Here is a 20,120-nt window from a genome sequence, read left to right as displayed (position 1 = left end):
AGCCTAGTCTAGGGGAGATATGAGAGAACAGAACAGAGAGAGAGAGAGAGAGAGAGAGAGAGAGATGAGATGAGAGAAATTGGCTCACAGAAAGACAATGATTACGGAGAGAAACTTACGCACAAAGGGTATGATCGCCTGCGCCTCGATATCCAGCTCCCGGCTATCAGCAGATAACCGTTGATGAGAGAGTCAGAGCTGGATGTGGTCGGCCTGCCTATTTATGCCCCACACACAATGCAATCTCCTGGTCCTACAATCCCATTGTCCATTGGCCGAAGGAATTCGGCCCTGTATCATAACAAAAGGTCATAGGGTGATTCATACAGGTGGGCTGTGACGATTTCCAACAGCTCAGGTGGGTGGGAAACTGGGTTTCCCGCCGCATACCTGAGTATGTGTAATTAATAGAAATGGACATAAACTTCTTATGTCCATAACTATTCGCACGAGCGATTAATACGCTCCAAACCAACACCGGAATATTGCTAATTAAATACTCTTCCGATGGGTACCAAACACTGCTGTGTGATTCCTGTTAGACCCTTTGTACGATATAAAGAGGGATTCCTCAGCTCTGGGACATTGTATTTTAACCAAACTTTCAGAATCTATCAAAGGGACCATGATCTATAAACTACATTAATTGTGAACATTTGTAACGAATGAGTCGCACGCTACGACTACATAAACTCTACCGTAAATACGCATACCGCGCCTGCGAGTGCACGTTATTGCGGGTATGCGAATCCACGGGAGAGCGCATGCACGCGCAGCGCGGACCAGTGTGCGGTGCAAATATGGCAACGTGCATTGAGACATTTTTCTGACTTTGACAGTCCACCCTTTGGCAGTCAATAATAACTGCCACAAAACATTTAAGGAGAAAAATGTAAGTCAGGGGTTAATTGATTTCCATGGTTGGGTAGGGGAGGAGAGAGGAGAAGGTGTGAAGAGGGTATGACCTAGTGAGAAAGCAGAAGCATGTGTGTATGAGTCCATGTTTGGAGGGTCATGTATCATCGTGCCGTACGTGTGGTAAATCAAGCTTCGAGGTATTGCGAAGTATACATTTGAATTCCTTCTTATCCTGTGGTACAGGTCTGTGGATGGGCTGTCAAACTTTACCGAGCTCATTTCGGCTGTGGTTGTAACAAAATGGGGATGCACATTTTAGTTGATGATACATGAATGGGGGAGGTATGTGGTTGCTGATATCTGTGCCTGTATTCCCTATCGTCTATGTGTGTCGTTACCTGAGGGTTGTAGAGATGAAGATAAAGAACACTTACGAAAAATGCAATGATATTCTATGTCAGGGAAATGTACATCTGTCGTCGAAGTTGTTTTCGGTATCTGTTGAGAGTCGTCTTCTTTGCGCTGTATTGCTCCTTAGGCATGAGCAAATAGCTTTGTCTGAGCCATCAGATTTACAAAAATGTTGGGCTAGCGTGAGTTTAAAGATACTAGGGAAACTGGGGATCTATGGCAAAGTTCATCAAGTGTCCATATTTAAAGTTGTCAAATCTTCTTCTTTGGTCAATCCGTTGTCTGTATACATCTCGTCTCGTCAGCTTCCTCGTCCAAGGGGGTCTTTGTATCTGGGAGAAAAGCAGAAAAACAGGTGAAAGAAACGGACCGCATAATCGCATTTTTCATCACATTCTGGTTTCTATCATTGGGTCATAAATCAAATCCAGGTTAATTACAGTTTCCTCACTCGTCAAGCTCATCACTTTTGTACTTTGTTTGCACCTCATTAAAGCCTGCCCGCATCTAAATATCAATCCAATCGATATAACGACACCCAAGATACATAGTAGAAACTTTCCAACATCCATTATGACTCCTTGAGCCCACTCTCCTAAACCGGAGAACCAATTTCGCGGGTTCAACCATGACACCCAACCAGTCAGCTCATTACCTACAGCAGCAAGGGTGAGATTGTGTTTTCGACGAAATTCCCACTTCAATTGGAGAATATCGTCCATCTTTTGGTCTATGACCTCTACCGGATCCTCGGTGCTATTTGTGATATACGTGCAACACTTTATGCCGTACTGTGTTGCCAATGTAACACAATATCCGCCTGTTACTGCTGTAAGATAATTAAGAACCATCCTATGCTGAACTAGTTCTGTTTTGTAAGCTTGAAGTTCTCTTCCAGTGTATCTAAACGTGTCATCATACATTTCAGTGATATTATCTAACAAATTGGCGAGTGCGGAAATGTATTTATAATTCATCACTCCTCGAGCGGTACGAGTGAAATCTAACGCTACCAGAACCTGAATCCCGGTGGATTCATGGATAAGATCAGAGGCCGGATGCTCTAGCCTTTCTGACAGTTGTCTTTTAACTCGGTGCTCGTAATGAGTGTGAGTATAAGGAGCTTGGGCACCACGGTGTATGTCCTTCATTTTGTCATGTGTAACAGTCATCACTTCAGGCAATACTTTTCCAATATAACACAATCCTTCAGAGTTTGGGGCAAGCCACTTGTACGCCTTTCTCCCGCATATGAAATATGCATCATCGGGGAGAACATATGGGACGGAGAAGGACATGACCATGTTACAAACCTTCCAGGTGAAATCTCCTGACCCTAATTCTTCCAACTGCTTAATGCACGTATCGGTTTGTACGATATGTGCACAGTATCCTGGTGATACCTCTCCAACTCTAGTAATCCTATTTCCTAAGGTATATCGATACCGGAAAGATTTTCCTCTACTGGCTATGTGGCGTACGAGCTCTGTATCTGTAGGCATTCTATCTGCTCTGTGTGAAAAGGTCATGGTAAGGTTGCTCCATGACACTTCCCAATTTCCCGGTTTTCTGGGATTGGAGATGTTAAAACATAAGAGGGACCTATCCACATGGTATTGGTGGAGCTTCAAACTAGGAGGGCTGGAGATATTAAACCTCCGGTCCACCGGTCTCCCACCACTTAGCTCAAGTACCTCCCCTAACGTTAAAGGAAATGGTACTAGCCCTGATTTGCTGTGACCCTGAGGTACTTGAGAGCATACCCAACAATCTGTTTGGTTTAACACGTTACCCACTAAGGAGTGATAGTCACTCAATGGATGCCGGTCTATATGGATATTAAAACTAGATTGGCATTTCTTTATGCATCCATCTTCAACCAGATTATCACAGAGCCTACAGATACAATTTTCTTCAGCTAACAATCCATCACAATTTCTTCTATCGGATCGTTTTCTGATACTCGCCTTTGCTTGTTGGTTTGGTTGATCTTGGAAAACTACGCCTCCATCATCATAATCGGAACCCATTCCAGAACCTCTTTCGACCTCTATGGTACTCTCGCCGGAACAGACTGCTCTGGTCAACATCATGGTTAACATCAAAATCCGGATCACAGTCTCTTGGGGCAAGTCCATCTTTGAGGAGGAAATAGAGAAGAATGAGGAGGGGGAAAAAGAAATTTTAAGGGAGAGGGGCTGGGAAGTGGAGAAAAACAATAAAAGGGAGAAGGGAGTCGACAGCTGCTTTCGATTTTCAAGGCTCAGGTGCCGCCTCAATCCTCCTGGAACAGACACTCCAGTGATACAACCTCTACCGTCTGTTCCTTATCGCGGGACTTCTCTGGATCAGCAACCTTTTTGCAGTGGGATGAATGGACCCAAGTCTCTCTCTCAGCAACCTTCAATGCTGTGGTGCTAGTCAATAAGACCTGGTATGGTCCTTCCCATCTATCAATAAGACAACCTGAGCGTAGAAAATTTCGTATCATTACATAATCCCCAGGTTCAATGTCATGACAATTACTATCTGGTAAATCAGGAATCACCAACTTCAGATTATCATTTTGATTCCTCAACTGTTTACTCATGTTAATCAAGTACTTTACAGTTACTTCATTGTTACATTTCAAATCATCCTGAGGGTTAATCATGACATGCGGTTGTCGACCAAACAAGATTTCAAAAGGAGACAGATTAAGAGGGGACCTGGGAGTGGTTCTGATGCTATACAAAACAATGGGTAAAGCTTCTGGCCACGTCAATCCTGTCTCTGCCATTACTTTACTCAATTTATTTTTAATAGTGCTGTTCACTCTTTCGACCTTCGCACTCGCCTGTGGACGGTACGGAGTGTGTAGCTTACTATCAATACCCATCAATTTACACATTCCTTGAAAGACATCACCTGTAAAATGGATACCCCTATCACTTTCAATGATTCTAGGGATACCATATCTACATACAAATTCCTGCACAATTTTCTTAGCTGTAAACATAGCGGTATTTGTAGCTGCTGGAAAAGCCTCGACCCAATTCGAGAAAACATCTATACAGACAAGTACATATTTCAAATTTCGACATGGGGGTAATTGAATGAAGTCAATTTGTATTACCTGGAAAGGGCCGCCGGCAGGTGGGATATGGGATGGTTCTGTAGGTATTGCTTTTCCAATATTCTTTCTCAGACAGGTAAGGCATGACATTGCTCTTTTACTCGCATGAGAGGAGAATCCTGGGGCGCACCAGTATGCTCTTACCAATTTGCACATCCCCTCCTTGCCTAGATGAGTCAGCCCGTGAGCTGCTTCAGCCAGACATGGAAGGTATGCCCTGGGGGCCACTGGTTTACCATGTCCATCCGTCCAGAGCCCTGAGGACTCCTGGCCATATCCCTTTGCCTTCCAGACTGCTCTTTCCTGTGTGGAACACAGATTCTGCATCTCACACAACTTCTGTGTGTTGATGGTATTAAATACCATCAACTGTGTGGTGTCTGTCCGTGTGGGGGTAGCAGCTGCAAGCTTTGCGGCTTCGTCTGCTCGGCTGTTACCAAGGGATACTGGGTCTTGGCTATATGTATGTGCTTTACATTTGATAACAGCCACTCTGTCGGGTTCCTGTATCGCTGTTAGAAGCCTTTTTATGTGAGCTGCATGCGCTATCGGTGTACCAGCTGCCGTCATGAAATTTCTGAGCCGCCATAGGGCTCCGAAATCATGGACTACCCCGAACGCGTATCTGGAATCGGTGTAGATATTGGCTGACTTACCCTTAGCCAATTCACATGCTCTGGTTAGGGCGACCAGTTCAGCAACCTGGGCTGAGTGAGGTGGGCCTAGCGGTTCCGCTTCTATGGTGTCTTGGTCATCTACGACTGCGTATCCAGTACACAAGTCTCCCGAGTCTGACTGTCTGTGACAACTACCATCCGTGTAGAACGTGAGTTCTGCATCTTCCAGTGGATTGTCACTGATGTCAGGCCTTGCGGTAAAATTTTGGGTCAAATATTCCATACAATCATGTGTATCTTCCTTTGCATTAAATCCTCCTTCCCCATCACTCTCACCTTCCACCCTTTGTGTCTGACCAGGCACACCTGGGAGAAATGTTGCAGGATTTAATGCGCTGCATCTCCTTATGGTGATGTTTACGGGGGCCATTAATGCCAATTCCCATCTTGTAAACCTTGCAGATGAGACGTGTCTGGTTTGGGCAGAATTCAATAAGGCAGATACCGCATGCGGTGTATGGATTGTGAGGTTGTGGCCTAGCACGACATCTTCGCTTTTCGTTACTAGCAATGCTATCGCCGCAACGCTACGCAAGCATGTGGGGAGGGATCGCGCTACCGTATCTAGCTGGGCGCTGTAGTATGCAATTGGCCTGCTGGCATCACCGTGTTTTTGTGTTAGTACACCTGCTGCGCACCCAGCACTTTCTGTTCCGTATAGTTCAAAGGGTTTCCCATAGTCTGGCATACCTAGTGCTGGTGCCTGCGTTAGGCACTGTTTGAGTCTCTCAAATGCTGTTTCAGATTCGTCTGTATGCGAAATCCGATCAGGTTTGTTTGAAGAGACCATTTCCTGCAAAGGTAGCGCCAATATGGAAAACCCTGGGATCCAATTACGGCAATACCCACACATTCCTAAAAACGTCCTGATCTGTTGCTGGGTTTGTGGCAGTGTCATGTCTCTAATGGCTTGGATTCTATCAGCGGTCAGGTGTCTCAGTCCTTGTGTTAGACAGTGTCCCAAATATTTTACCTTAGCTTGGCATAATTGCAACTTGTCTTTGGAAACCTTGTGACCTGTGTCTGAAAGATGAAACAGGAGCTGTTTCGTATCCTTCAGAGATGCTTCCAGTGAATCTGAACACAGTAATAAATCGTCCACATACTGTATCAATACTGATCCACTGTCTGGTTGGAAAGACTGTAAACAATCATACAAAGCCTGAGAAAATATACTTGGACTATCTATGAAACCTTGGGGTAACCGAGTCCACGTGTATTGGACTCCTCTGTATGTGAATGCAAACAAATATTGGCTGTCAGGGTGCAGAGGTACCGAAAAGAAAGCGGAGCAGAGGTCAATAACAGTGAAAAATTTGGCAGTGGGAGGAATTTGCATTAGGATGACAGCTGGATTAGGCACTACGGGGAACTGACTCTCAACTATTTTGTTAATCCCCCTTAGATCCTGCACTAGCCTGTAACCCCTCCCCCCACTCTTTTTAACAGGGAAGATGGGACTATTTGCGGTGCTGGACGTTCTTACTAGAATGCCCTGTTGTAGCAAGCGCTCTATTACGGGAAAAACTCCTAGCTCCACCTCTGGCTTCAGAGGATACTGTGGGATTTTTGGAGCTATCCTACCATCTTTTACTTGCACAACTACTGGAGCTACGTTTGCCATTAATCCAGTGTCCTGTCCATCTTTTGTCCAAAGTGACTCTGGTATCTGAGATATCATCTCTTCTACTTGGGATGGATTCCTATTTGTCATAATGGAATGTGACATTAATTTTGATGGGGAGTCTAACATGTCTCGTACTTCCTGAGCGTGATTCTCAGGAATGTCCAAGAATACACCTTCAGGGGTACAATAAATGACGCAACCCATTTTACATAGTAAGTCTCTCCCCAGGAGATTAGTTGGTGCCGATGCAGCCAGCAAAAAGGAATGCTTGGTATACAAAGGCCCTATTGTAATCTCGGCTGGTTTGCTAACAGGGTAGTGCTGGACTACTCCTGTTACTCCCATGGCTGGAATTGTCCTACCAGTGGTTCTCATGCCCACTGTCGAATTTATCACTGACTTGGCCGCCCCTGTGTCTACAAGAAAGTTTAAAGTTTTACCAGCCACATTGATTGCAATCTCTGGTTCGCTTCCAAGACTGGCAATCAACTTAACTGGCTGCAGATTACAGGTATGGCCACACCCCTATTGGGTATGCTGACCTCCCAGAATCCCGCTGGCAGCAACTACTTGTGAGGGAGTTAGCTGGAAACTACCAGAGGCATGCCAGTCTCTGTTTGGGGGATATCTTTTTGTTTCCCCTGTATGTGGCTCAAAACTCCGCCTCTGTGGACCCTGCTCCCAATGTCGTGTGTTGTGTTGTTGTCTAGGGGGTTGAAAAGACCTTTGTACATTCTTTGTTCTACATTCTCGTGCAAAGTGTCCCGGTCTGTTACAAGAAAAACATGTTATTACACTTGCCTTACCCACAGGATTCGGTGGTACATACGCAGGCTGCCTTGTGGTCAGCGCCTGTATACTTACGGACATCAACTTATCACTTTGCGATTCCCTGTGCCTAGTGATGTTTCTGTCGTGATCAATAGCAGCCTCTCTCAAGCCGGACACTGACAGACCTCGCCAGCACGGTTGCGTGGTCTGAACCCTAGTCCTTAATGTTTCCTTTAAACCATCCATCAGTACGGATACTGCTACTTCCCGATGGTTTGGATTGGTCTTAATGTCTTCTATACCAGTGTACTTTGCCATTTCTAATAGTGCCCGGTGAAAATATTCTGTTGCCGTTTCGGACTCCTTTTGCTTAATGGAAAATATTTTATTCCATTTAACAACGGCTGGGAAATACTCTTTTAGCTGTAAATTTATCCTCTTTACATTATCCTTGTTGTACACGTCTGTAAGCGGTACATCTTTATCCAATGCACAATCAGCTAAAAACTGAGTTGCATCAACATTGGAAGGTAAACAAGCTCTTAGCAGTATCTGCCAATCCTTGTTGTTGGGTTCTACAGTGTTACCTAGATCCCTGATGTATTTTTGGCTAGCAACTAAATCCTTCCTGGGGTCAGGAAATTCGGACACTATTGTTCTTAATTCCATTCTGGAAAATGGAGTGTACATGGCAATGTTCCTTATGGGAGTGGCTCCAGACACATCTGTTTTTCCATTGGGAACTGCTATTACCCTTACAGGAGCAATTCTAACAGCCTCTTCCTGTGTAGATTCTACTGCTTGTTGTGGTACAATTGTTTCAGTGTAGTGCATGGTGCCGTACTTACCCGTTGACACGACCTCACCTATCCCTCCGCTAGGGGCTTTCACTAATCTCGTGGGTGTCGCTGTGCCTACTGTGGTCTCTGCTATGGTGGCTGCAAGAGAGAGAGCTGAAATTGTTGCTGAATCGTCTTCTTGATCACACTCCTGAGGAAGGTTCAAAACAGGGTACATCTTGCACGGGTTAATACTTGCATGAGTTATTTGGTTAACATCATTAACATTTACAGGGTTACTAAGAGTTTGTGTTTTACAACCCAGTGCGTTTCTCTCCGCAATCAACTTCTCTCCTGCAATGTATGGTGGAGGAGGAGCTGTGGCAATCAACTTCCTGACTGCCCCAGATCCTGCCGCCAGAGCCAAACCTCTCTGTATCTCACCTTCCTGGTGCCATAACTGTAAACAATCATGATGTTGAATTCGTCTCTTTGTTGATTTTACGAGACATATCCTCCTCCTTAAATTTTGTAACACTTCTGGACTAAAGCTACCTATTCTTGGGAATTTGTCCCTGTCTTGTACAGTCATTCTCTCCCATTCATCACATAAAGATTCGGTGTGAATTCCATATTTTTCACACATTACATATCGTGCCGACCCAACTGGTCGGTTCACAGAATCAACCTGAACCAGGGTTGATCGCCCCCTACCTGAACAAATGGCCCCCATAATCTGCAGGCGTTGCTTATTCCTCCTTGAATATCAAGGCTTTCAGCGAACCCTTACAAACAAACCAAGATGTCCTTGGGCAGGCCGGCGGTGGTGGTTTATCAAGTACCCCACTTACTTCTCGCCCACGTTGGCCTGAGCTGCAATCACTGTAGCCAGAGCTGCTGTACCCAACCTAGGGCCCCTGTGAACCTTTAGTTTACTGGAACATATGAGGGTTACCCGCAGGACACTTACTCTTTCCAGTAAAGTTGGGGTTGTTAGATAGTTCCTGAGTGACCAGCGAACTTCCCTTCCAAAAATAAAAAATTACACAAATCACGTCAGAATGTACAGATAGCGTTTGTGACCACTTTACTCTAATGGTATTAGGTCAGATTACTAACTACTGCACACAATAACGTGCGGTCCAATCGTTCAGTATACGAGCACTACTTGTCATGTACTGAAAGATCAATGGAATCTATGTTTCCGGCTGCGATTCCTTCAGCCAGAGCTTGTATGGCCTATATGGGTTCTGCACCAACACCCCAGGCGTTGTGCCACTGGACTTTTATAGCGGACCTTTTACCTTATGACCTCCTGGTCTTGTTACCTTATGACCTCCTGGTCTTGTTACCTTATGACCTCCTGGTCTTGTTACCTTATGGTCCGCTATACTCTAATGCTCAAATATTATTTAACCAGGGATGCCTCCCTGGCCACCGTATATGTCACTTACACGTATGTCCCTTGACGAGTACCCGGCTTTCCTTTTGGTTCCACCTTAAAGTTATATAAACTTTTGTATACAAAACACACTCACTCAACACATGTACACTTTGTTTCTATGTCTATTTCTGCGCAGAAATTGTCTTTAGGCCAAAAGTGTTACCAATTAGGAGCAGGATCTGTTAAACTAAATTTCAGATTTTCCAAAAATAGATTTGCGTTATTTACCGCTTCGCGTTATCTACCGCTGTGCGTTAATTATCGCCTTTGCGTTACTTCACTTTATCACAACTTGAGCTACGTGGGCGTAACCGGACGCTACGTTGCGTAATGAACGCTGCGTGCGTCTGCCTTTTGGATTGCGTACGCTAGTCTTTGTTAGCGACACGTGTATGCAATGCAAAGGATCCACCGTAACACAATATATTTTTATCAATGTAAATGATCCCTGATCATCTACCGCAATCCACACTGACTGCCTTGTATCTCAGACAAACCGTGTGTTTGTTCTATACTTTAACTATCACCTCTACTATTAAATAACAGCAAATCTCTTTTTAGCACTTTCTATCAACTATAAAATTGGCAAACAGGAATAGTGATATACGAAAAATGAAACAGAAATGCAGATATATGTATGCGTGCGTGTATACGCAAGACAGAAGAGAAATAAAAGTTTTAAAAGACACAAGCGTTTTGTTCTTACTTCCGGTTCCCGGATTCCTTCAGCATTCTTTATCTAAGCGAAGCAGACGCTTATCCCGCCAGCACTATGAGACAACCTCCCACCCTTTGCTGGAGGGATAATGTCTGCTGATCTACCTAGTGCAGATATGAGAAGGATAGGACGAGCCCGCAATTGACAATGCTAAATTCCTTTGTCGTATAAACAACCCTTTATGAAGCTAAGAACACTGTACGCTGTTTACTGAAGAAGTACCGTAATGGTACGCTAGTTGCGTAACGATCGCTCAGCCGTAGGCGAGACGCTCAAGCGTCACGTTCGCTCACGGCCCAGGGATCACAGGACACGTTATTGGTTATGTCTAGGGTAATGATTCGCTATGGCGTAGCTTACGCTCGAGACCACGAGGAGGTCACCAGCGATGCAGACGCTCACAACACTATACCTTTATGATAAAACCTTATACCAATGAAATACACTGAATACCTTAATGTGAGTACAGGGTGTAAGTGCAACCTTGTGTAACCTGACTAACTACAAAGCTGCTTGAGCGTCACCGACGCTCAAGTGAACACTTATCACTATAGAAAATGCACAGATACTGGTTTAGGTTCCAAAGCCTATTAACTGTATTATATCTAATATACTTGTAAAAAGGGGATAACAGTACAAATGATACACTACAATATAACAGAGACTTCCTAACCACAGAACTAAACAATAAATACAAAAAGACAATACTACACTGACCTAAATGCAATACAATACAATACTATCTAATACAATACAATACTAGCCTAGTCTAGGGGAGATATGAGAGAACAGAACAGAAAAAGAGAGAGAGAGAGAGAGAGAGAGAGAGAGAGATGAGATGAGAGAAATTGGCTCACAGAAAGACAATGATTACGGAGAGAAACTTACGCACAAAGGGTATGATCGCCTGCGCCTCGATATCCAGCTCCCGGCTATCAGCAGATAACCGTTGATGAGAGAGTCAGAGCTGGATGTGGTCGGCCTGCCTATTTATGCCCCACACACAATGCAATCTCCTGGTCCTACAATCCCATTGTCCATTGGCCGAAGGAATTCGGCCCTGTATCATAACAAAAGGTCATAGGGTGATTCATACAGGTGGGCTGTGACGATTTCCAACAGCTCAGGTGGGTGGGAAACTGGGTTTCCCGCCGCATACCTGAGTATGTGTAATTAATAGAAATGGACATAAACTTCTTATGTCCATAACTATTCGCACGAGCGATTAATACGCTCCAAACCAACACCGGAATATTGCTAATTAAATACTCTTCCGATGGGTACCAAACACTGCTGTGTGATTCCTGTTAGACCCTTTGTACGATATAAAGAGGGATTCCTCAGCTCTGGGACATTGTATTTTAACCAAACTTTCAGAATCTATCAAAGGGACCATGATCTATAAACTACATTAATTGTGAACATTTGTAACGAATGAGTCGCACGCTACGACTACATAAACTCTACCGTAAATACGCATACCGCGCCTGCGAGTGCACGTTATTGCGGGTATGCGAATCCACGGGAGAGCGCATGCACGCGCAGCGCGGACCAGTGTGCGGTGCAAATATGGCAACGTGCATTGAGACATTTTTCTGACTTTGACAGTTGGCTTCAACCCTCGTCTGCATATGAAAAGAGAAAAGGGGCGTGCAGGGCATGGTGGCCTTTTGCGGCACTTGGCTGACCCCTAGTTTGCATTAAACACCTCCACCCTCCTTTGGTGTGGGGCTCATGTTGGCTATGCCCCAGCCCCTGAAGCATTCAAGCTGATTTCTTGCAGCAGCTGGGCACTGTAACAGCTCCAGAGCTGCTCTGTAAGGCAAGTAAAAGGGTGTGGGCCCTGCAGCACTACCTGTAGTTCGCATTGTGCGTTGGAAGGCACAAAGTAAGCAGACAGGAGGAGAAGTCAGGATAGTGCGCAAGGGCATAGAAGGGAGCGGCTCAAGAAAAGAGAAGTGGAAACAGACAGCAAACTAGGCTGGAGAGAGACCTGAGACAAAGAGATCTGAATTATACGAGAGCCGACCAGGGGAAACACAAATTATGCAGTCAAGTTTCCCACATTTGGGGAAATCGCAGGAGCAGCACACCTAGAGTGCAATGGGTGAGCCTTGCCCTGGGAGAAGCACCTTCATGATCATAGTATCTCACCTGGCAGGTAAGTAGGAGTTGGGCTAGAGCTGGGGAGGATCGCTGCTCGGGTACCCCCCTGTAAACTGAAGGAGATCCAACTGAGGCAGCACAAGGGAACTCTCGAAAGAAGAACAAGGCTAGAGGAAAATCTGAGACAAAGAAATCTGACTTTTACCAGAGCTGACCAGAGGAAAGCACAAACACAGTCCCCCACTACCACAAATAATGCAGTCAAGTTTCCCACATTTGGGGAAATCACAGGGGTCAGCATACCCAAAATGCAATGAATGAACCTCACCCTGGGAGAACAATCTTCATGACCATGGTATCTCCTATGCAAAATAAGTATGATTTGGAATAGGGCTGGGGAGGGCCGCTGCTCATGCACATCTCTGTCAAGTAAAGGAGATTCAACTGAGGCAGCACAAGGGAACTCTCATCTGGGGACAACAACTGCAGGGAGAACACATATTTTCAGATGAACATGGGAGGGCAGAAGGCTGCCTAATACTGAAGCACCCCCAAACAACAAACCAAATGCAACAACTAGTGCAAGCATTCCTGGGGGAAGTTCTGCAGAAGACGGATTTGCATACGGTGATGTCATCCAAGCAGTGGGTCAAAGTTGGCTTCAACCCTCATCTGCATATGAAAAGAGAAAAGGAGCGTGCAGGGCATGGCGGCCTTTTGCGGTGCTTGGATGACCCCTAGTTCGCATTAAACACCTCCACCCTCCTTTGGTGTGGGGCTCATGTTGGCCATGCCCCATCCCCTGAAGCATTCAAGCTGATTTCTTGCAGCAGCTGGGCACTGTAACATCTCCAGAGCTGCTCTGTAAGGCAAGTAAAAGGGTGTGGGCCCTGCAGCACTACCTGTAGTTTGCATTGTGCATTGGAAGGCACAAAGTAAGCAGACGGGAGGAGAAGTCAGGATAGTGCACAAGGGTATAGAAGGGAGCGGCTGAAGAAAAGAGTTGTGGAAACAGACAGCAAACTAGGTTGGAGAGAGACCTGAGACAAAGAGATCTGAATTACACGAGAGCCGACCAGGGGAAACACAAATTATGCAGTCAAGTTTCCCACATTTGGGGAAATCGCAGGGGCAGCACACCCAGAGTGCAATGGGTGAGCCTTGCCCTGGGAGAAGCACCTTCATGATCATAGTATCTCACCTGGCAGGTAAGTAGGAGTTGGGCTAGAGCTGGGGAGGGTCTCTGCTTGGGCACCCCCCTGTCAAGTGAAGGAGATCCAACTGAGGCAGCACAAGGGAACTCTCGAAAGAAGAACAAGGCTAGAGGAAGATCTGAACAAAGAAATCTGACTTTTACCAGAGCTGACCAGAGGAAAACACAAACACAGTCCCCCACTACCACAAATAAAGCAGTCGAGTTTCCCACATTTGGGGAAATCACAGGGGTCAGCATACCCAAAATGCAATGAATGAACCTCACCCTGGGTGAAAAATCTTCATGACCATGGTATCTCCTATGCAAAATAAGTATGATTTGGAATAGGGCTGGGGAGGGCCGCTGCTCATGCACATCTCTGTCAAGTAAAGGAGATTCAACTGAGGCAGCACAAGGGAACTCTCATCTTGGGACAACAACTGCAGGGAGAACATATATTTTCAGATGAACATGGGAGGGCAGAAGGCTGCCTAATACTGAAGCACCCCCAAACAACAAACCAAATGCAACAACTAGTGCAAGCATTCCTGGGGGAAGGCCTGCCGCAGATGGATTTGCATATGGTGATGTCATCCAAGCAGTGGGTCAAAGTTGGCTTCAACCCTCGTCTGCATATGAAAAGAGAAAAGGGGCGTGCAGGGCATGGTGGCCTTTTGCGGCGCTTGGCTGACCCCTAGTTTGCATTAAACACCTCCACCCTCCTTTGGTGTGGGGCTCATGTTGGCTATGCCCCAGCCCCTGAAGCATTCAAGCTGATTTCTTGCAGCAGCTGGGCACTGTAACAGCTCCAGAGCTGCTCTGTAAGGCAAGTAAAAGGGTGTGGGCCCTGCAGCACTACCTGTAGTTTGCATTGTGCATTGGAAGGCACAAAGTAAGCAGACGGGAGGAGAAGTCAGGATAGTGCACAAGGGTATAGAAGGGAGCGGCTGAAGAAAAGAGAAGTGGAAACAGACAGCAAACTAGGCTGGAGAGAGACCTGAGACAAAGAGATCTGAATTATACGAGAGCCGACGAGGGGAAACACAAATTATGCAGTCAAGTTTCCCACATTTGGGGAAATCGCAGGAGCAGCACACCCAGAGTGCAATGGTTGAGCCTTGCCCTGGGAGAAGCACCTTCATGATCATAGTATCTCACCTGGCAGGTAAGTAGGAGTTGGGCTAGAGCTGGGGAGGGTCGCTGCTCGGGTTCCCCCCTGTGAAGTGAAGGAGATCCAACTGAGGCAGCACCAGGGAACTCTCGAAAGAAGAACAAGGCTAGAGGAAGATCTGAGACAAAGAAATCTGACTTTTACCAGAGCTGACCAGAGGAAAGCACAAACACAGTCCCCCACTACCACAAATAATGCAGTCGAGTTTCCCACATTTGGGAAAATCACAGGGGTCAGCATACCCAGAATGCAATGAATGAACCTCACCCTGGGAGAAAAATCTTCATGACCATGGTATCTCCTATGCAAAATAAGTATGATTTGGGATAGGGCTGGTGAGGGCAGCTGCTCAGGCACTTCTCTGTCAAGTAAAGGAGATTCAACTGAGGCAGCACAAGTGAACTCTCATCTGGGGACAACAACTGCAGGGAGACCACATCTTTTCAGATGAACATGGGAGGGCGGAAGGCTGCCTAATACTGAAGCACCATCAAATATCAAACCATATGCAACAACTAGTACAAGCACTCCTGGGGGAAGGTCTGCAGCAGACGGATTTGCATACGGTGATGTTATCCAAGCAGTGGGCCAAAGTTGACTGGAACCCTCATCTGCATATGAAAAGAGAAAAGGGGCATGCAGGGCATGGCGGCCTTTTGCAGTGCTTGGATGACCCCTAGTTCGCATTAAACACCTCCCCCCTCCTTTGGTGTGGGGCTCATGTTGGCCATGCCCCATCCCCTGAAGCATTCAAGCTGATTTCTTGCAGCAGCTGGGCACTGTAACAGCTCCAGAGCTGCTCTGTAAGGCAAGTAAAAGGGTGTGGGCCCTGCAGCACTACCTGTAGTTTGCATTGTGCATTGGAAGGCACAAAGTAAGCAGATGGGAGGAGAAGTCAGGATAGTGCACAAGGGTATAGAAGGGAGCGGCTGAAGAAAAGAGAAGTGGAAACAGACAGCAAACTAGGCTGGAGAGAGACCTGAGACAAATAGATCTGAATTATACGAGAGCCGACCAGGGGAAACACAAATTATGCAGTCAAGTTTCCCACATTTGGGGAAATCGCAGGGGCAGCACACCCAGAGTGCAATGGGTGAGCCTTGCCCTGGGAGAAGCACCTTCATGATCATAGTATCTCACCTGGCAGGTAAGTAGGAGTTGGGCTAGAGCTGGGGAGGGTCGCTGCTCGGGTACCCCCCTGTCAAGTGAAGGAGATCCAACTGAGGCAGCACAATGGAACTCTCGAAAGAAGAACAAGGCTAGAGGAAAATCTGAGACAAAGAAATCTGACTTTTACCAGAGCTGACCAGAGGAAAGCACAAACACAGTCCCCCACTACCACAAATAATGCAGTCAAGTTTCCCACATTTGGGGAAATCACAGGGGTCAGCATACCCAAAATGCAATGAATGAACCTCACCCTGGGAGAACAATCTTCATGACCATGGTATCTCCTATGCAAAATAAGTATGATTTGGAATAGGGCTGGGGAGGGCCGCTGCTCATGCACATCTCTGTCAAGTAAAGGAGATTCAACTGAGGCAGCACAAGGGAACTCTCATCTGGGGACAACAACTGCAGGGAGAACACATATTTTCAGATGAACATGGGAGGGCAGAAGGCTGCCTAATACTGAAGCACCCCCAAACAACAAACCAAATGCAACAACTAGTGCAAGCATTCCTGGGGGAAGTTCTGCAGAAGACGGATTTGCATACGGTGATGTCATCCAAGCAGTGGGTCAAAGTTGGCTTCAACCCTCATCTGCATATGAAAAGAGAAAAGGGGCGTGCAGGGCATGGCGGCCTTTTGCGGTGCTTGGATGACCCCTAGTTCGCATTAAACACCTCCACCCTCCTTTGGTGTGGGGCTCATGTTGGCCATGCCCCATCCCCTGAAGCATTCAAGCTGATTTCTTGCAGCAGCTGGGCACTGTAACAGCTCCAGAGCTGCTCTGTAAGGCAAGTAAAAGGGTGTGGGCCCTGCAGCACTACCTGTAGTTTGCATTGTGCATTGGAAGGCACAAAGTAAGCAGACGGGAGGAGAAGTCAGGATAGTGCACAAGGGTACAGAAGGGAGCGGTTGAAGAAAAGAGAAGTGGAAACAGACAGCAAACTAGGCTGGAGAGAGACCTGAGACAAAGAGATCTGAATTATACGAGAGCCGACCAGGGGAAACACAAATTATGCAGTCAAGTTTCCCACATTTGGGGAAATCGCAGGGGCAGCACACCCAGAGTGCAATGGGTGAGCCTTGCCCTGGGAGAAGCACCTTCATGATCATAGTATCTCACCTGGCAGGTAAGTAGGAGTTGGGCTAGAGCTGGGGAGGGTCGCTGTTCGGGCACCCCCCTGTCAAGTGAAAGAGATCCAACTGAGGCAGCACAAGGGAACTCTCGAAAGAAGAACAAGGCTAGAGGAAGATCTGAGACAAAGAAATCTGACTTTTACCAGAGCTGACCAGAGGAAAGCACAAACACAGTCCCCCACTACCACAAATAATGCAGTCGAGTTTCCCACATTTGGGAAAATCACAGGGGTCAGCATACCCAGAATGCAATGAATGAACCTCACCCTGGGAGAACAATCTTCATGACCATGGTATCTCCTATGCAAAATAAGTATGATTTGGGATAGGGCTGGTGAGGGCCGCTGCTCAGGCACATCTCTGTCAAGTAAAGGAGATTCAACTGAGGCAGCACAAGGGAACTCTCATCTGGGGACAACAACTGCAGGGAGACCACATCTTTTCAGATGAACATGGGAGGGCGGAAGGCTGCCTAATACTGAAGCACCATCAAATATCAAACCATATGCAACAACTAGTACAAGCACTCCTTGGGGAAGGTCTGCAGCAGACGGATTTGCATACGGTGATGTTATCCAAGCAGTGGGACAAAGTTGACTGGAACCCTCATCTGCATATGAAAAGAGAAAAGGGGCATGCAGGGCATGGCGGCCTTTTGCAGTGCTTGGATGACCCCTAGTTCGCATTAAACACCCCCACCCTCCTTTGGTGTGGGGCTCATGTTGGCCATGCCCCATCCCCTGAAGCATTCAAGCTGATTTCTTGCAGCAGCTGGGCACTGTAACAGCTCCAGAGCTGTTCTGTAAGGCAAGTAAAAGGGTGTGGGCCCTGCAGCACCACCTGTTGTTCGCATTGTGCGTTGGAAGGCACAAATTAAGCAGACGGGAGGAGAAGTCAGGATAGTGCGCAAGGGCATACTTTTCTCTTAGTCCGGGGGCAAGGCTTCAAAATGGGGTCTGCAACGGAGGAGACACAGGGGGCGTGGTCACAGCAGCTTTTCTCTACAGCCTGCACCAGCAGGAGCCTACACCATTTTTTATGATCACGCTGAACTGCAGTGCGACTGCAATTACAGCATGGTCAAGAAGGGAGGCGTCATGCTGGGTGGCCATGCCCTGTCACTGTGCAGGAGCCAGCACAGCTCACACACTAGTCCCCGGGTGCAGCCCCCAACCCCCGGGACACCCGGAGCAACAAAATGTAGATTCAGGCCACCAGGCCACGCCCCTACCTATGAAACCATGCCTCCTTTTTACCATTGCGCTGTTTATCTGCGCGCACTGCATTACAATCTCCCTCGCCACCTTTCTGGGTGTCACCAGTGATAGTGACACCTCTGCCATGCTTGTAGCAGCTGGTCCTAAGATCTACGCCTCAAGCCCTGAGTGTTTGCCCTTGTGACTTGTTGATCATCATAGCGAAGCAGATGCTTACAGAAAACTGCAGGGGCTTAGATTGAAAATAAAAAAATTGATGGGTATAAGGTAGAGAGGAGCGGGTTCGGTTCTCCGAGAACCGAATTCCCCACGAACTCCACGTGGTTTACACTGGTCCGAGGCAGGCTCGGTTGTTCCCGCCTGACTCGGAAAACCTGAACAAGGGAAAATGTCATCATCCCGCTGTCGGATTCTTGCGAGATTCGGATTCCATATAAAGAGCTGCGCGTTGCTGCCATTTTTACTCGTGCATTGAAGAGAGAGCGGAGAGGACGTGGCTATGTTCTCTCAGTGGAAATCTCAATATCAGTGCTCAGTATCAGTGGTTACTTATTGCTGCTCAGTAATACTAGTAGTGTGTCTCTCCTGCTCAGTGTCAGTTCTCAGTAGTATCCTCATCAGTGCTCAGTATCACTGCTCATTGTCTTGTGCTGCATTGTGGTGCTCAGCATACTACAGTACATTACTAATAGTCCAGTGCTGCATCTTGCTGCTCAGTGTCAGTTCTAGTATCCTCATCAGTGCTCACTATCACTGCTCATTGCATTGTGGTGTTCTGTATACTACAGTAACATAGTAATATAGTATATATAGAGGAGCGGGTTCGGTTCTCCGAGAACCGAATTCCCGACGAACTCCACGTGGTTTACACTGGTCCGTGGCAGGCTCGGTTGTTCCCGCCTGACTCGGAAAACCTGAACAAGGGAAAATGTCATCATCCCGCTGTCGGATTCTCGCGAGATTCGGATTCCATATAAAGAGCTGCGCGTTGCCGCCATTTTTACTCGTGCATTGAAGAGAGAGCGGAGAGGACGTGGCTATGTTCTCTCAGTGGAAATCTCAATATCAGTGCCCAGTATCAGTGGTTACTTATTGCTGCTCAGTAATACTAGTAGTGTGTCTCTCCTGCTCAGTGTCAGTTCTCAGTAGTATCCTCATCAGTGCTCAGTATCACTGCTCATTGTCTTGTGCTGCATTGTGGTGCTCAGCATACAACAGTACATTACTAATAGTCCAGTGCTGCATCTTGCTGCTCATGTTGGCTATGCCCCAGCCCCTGAAGCATTCAAGCTGATTTCTTGCAGCAGCTGGGCACTGTAACAGCTCCAGAGCTGCTCTGTAAGGCAAGTAAAAGGGTGTTGGCCCTGCAGCACTACCTGTAGTTTGCATTGTGCGTTGGAAGGCACAAAGTAAGCAGACAGGAGAAGTCAGGAGAGTGCACAAGGGCATAGAAGGCAGGGGCTCAAGAAAAGAGAAGTGGAAACAGACAGCAAACTAGGCTGGAGAGAGACCTGAGACAAAGAGATCTGAATTATACGAGTAGCCGACCAGAGGAAACACAAATTATGCAGTCAAGTGTCCCACATTTGGGGAAATCGTAGGAGCAGCACACCCAGAGTGCAATGGGTGAGCCTTGCCCTGGTAGAAGCACCTTCCTGATCATAGTATCTCACTTGGCAGGTAAGTAGGAGTTGGGCTTGAGCTGGGGAGGGTCGCTGCTCGGG

General features: G+C 46.8%; 10 non-coding genes and 1 pseudogene across 10 annotated transcripts; all 11 read right to left on the bottom strand.

Moving 5' to 3' along the window:
- Positions 1-12,406: 12,406 nt before the first annotated feature.
- Positions 12,407-12,569, bottom strand: LOC135016429 (U1 spliceosomal RNA). The gene has a single exon (XR_010214541.1). It is a non-coding gene; the product is annotated as a U1 spliceosomal RNA (small nuclear RNA).
- Positions 12,570-12,721: 152 nt separating this feature from the next.
- LOC135016173 (U1 spliceosomal RNA) lies at positions 12,722-12,885 on the bottom strand. The gene has a single exon (XR_010214309.1). It is a non-coding gene; the product is annotated as a U1 spliceosomal RNA (small nuclear RNA).
- Positions 12,886-13,559: 674 nt separating this feature from the next.
- Positions 13,560-13,722, bottom strand: LOC135016277 (U1 spliceosomal RNA). The gene has a single exon (XR_010214412.1). It is a non-coding gene; the product is annotated as a U1 spliceosomal RNA (small nuclear RNA).
- A 151-nt stretch (positions 13,723-13,873) lies between these two features.
- On the bottom strand, positions 13,874-14,037 carry LOC135016268 (U1 spliceosomal RNA). The gene has a single exon (XR_010214403.1). It is a non-coding gene; the product is annotated as a U1 spliceosomal RNA (small nuclear RNA).
- A 701-nt stretch (positions 14,038-14,738) lies between these two features.
- LOC135016412 (U1 spliceosomal RNA) lies at positions 14,739-14,874 on the bottom strand (annotated as a pseudogene).
- Positions 14,875-15,026: 152 nt separating this feature from the next.
- Positions 15,027-15,190, bottom strand: LOC135016199 (U1 spliceosomal RNA). The gene has a single exon (XR_010214334.1). It is a non-coding gene; the product is annotated as a U1 spliceosomal RNA (small nuclear RNA).
- A 674-nt stretch (positions 15,191-15,864) lies between these two features.
- Positions 15,865-16,027, bottom strand: LOC135016318 (U1 spliceosomal RNA). The gene has a single exon (XR_010214452.1). It is a non-coding gene; the product is annotated as a U1 spliceosomal RNA (small nuclear RNA).
- Positions 16,028-16,179: 152 nt separating this feature from the next.
- On the bottom strand, positions 16,180-16,343 carry LOC135016171 (U1 spliceosomal RNA). Its single transcript, XR_010214308.1, has one exon. It is a non-coding gene; the product is annotated as a U1 spliceosomal RNA (small nuclear RNA).
- Positions 16,344-17,017: 674 nt separating this feature from the next.
- Positions 17,018-17,180, bottom strand: LOC135016291 (U1 spliceosomal RNA). Its single transcript, XR_010214426.1, has one exon. It is a non-coding gene; the product is annotated as a U1 spliceosomal RNA (small nuclear RNA).
- Positions 17,181-17,332: 152 nt separating this feature from the next.
- LOC135016361 (U1 spliceosomal RNA) lies at positions 17,333-17,496 on the bottom strand. Its single transcript, XR_010214494.1, has one exon. It is a non-coding gene; the product is annotated as a U1 spliceosomal RNA (small nuclear RNA).
- Positions 17,497-19,920: 2,424 nt separating this feature from the next.
- On the bottom strand, positions 19,921-20,084 carry LOC135016452 (U1 spliceosomal RNA). The gene has a single exon (XR_010214553.1). It is a non-coding gene; the product is annotated as a U1 spliceosomal RNA (small nuclear RNA).
- Positions 20,085-20,120: the final 36 nt, after the last annotated feature.

Source organism: Pseudophryne corroboree, unplaced genomic scaffold (genome assembly GCF_028390025.1).
Source record: "Pseudophryne corroboree isolate aPseCor3 unplaced genomic scaffold, aPseCor3.hap2 scaffold_299, whole genome shotgun sequence".
Classification (NCBI taxonomy): domain Eukaryota; kingdom Metazoa; phylum Chordata; class Amphibia; order Anura; family Myobatrachidae; genus Pseudophryne; species Pseudophryne corroboree.
Note: the sequence above shows the minus strand (reverse complement) of the source record. Positions and strands in the feature narration are given on the sequence as shown.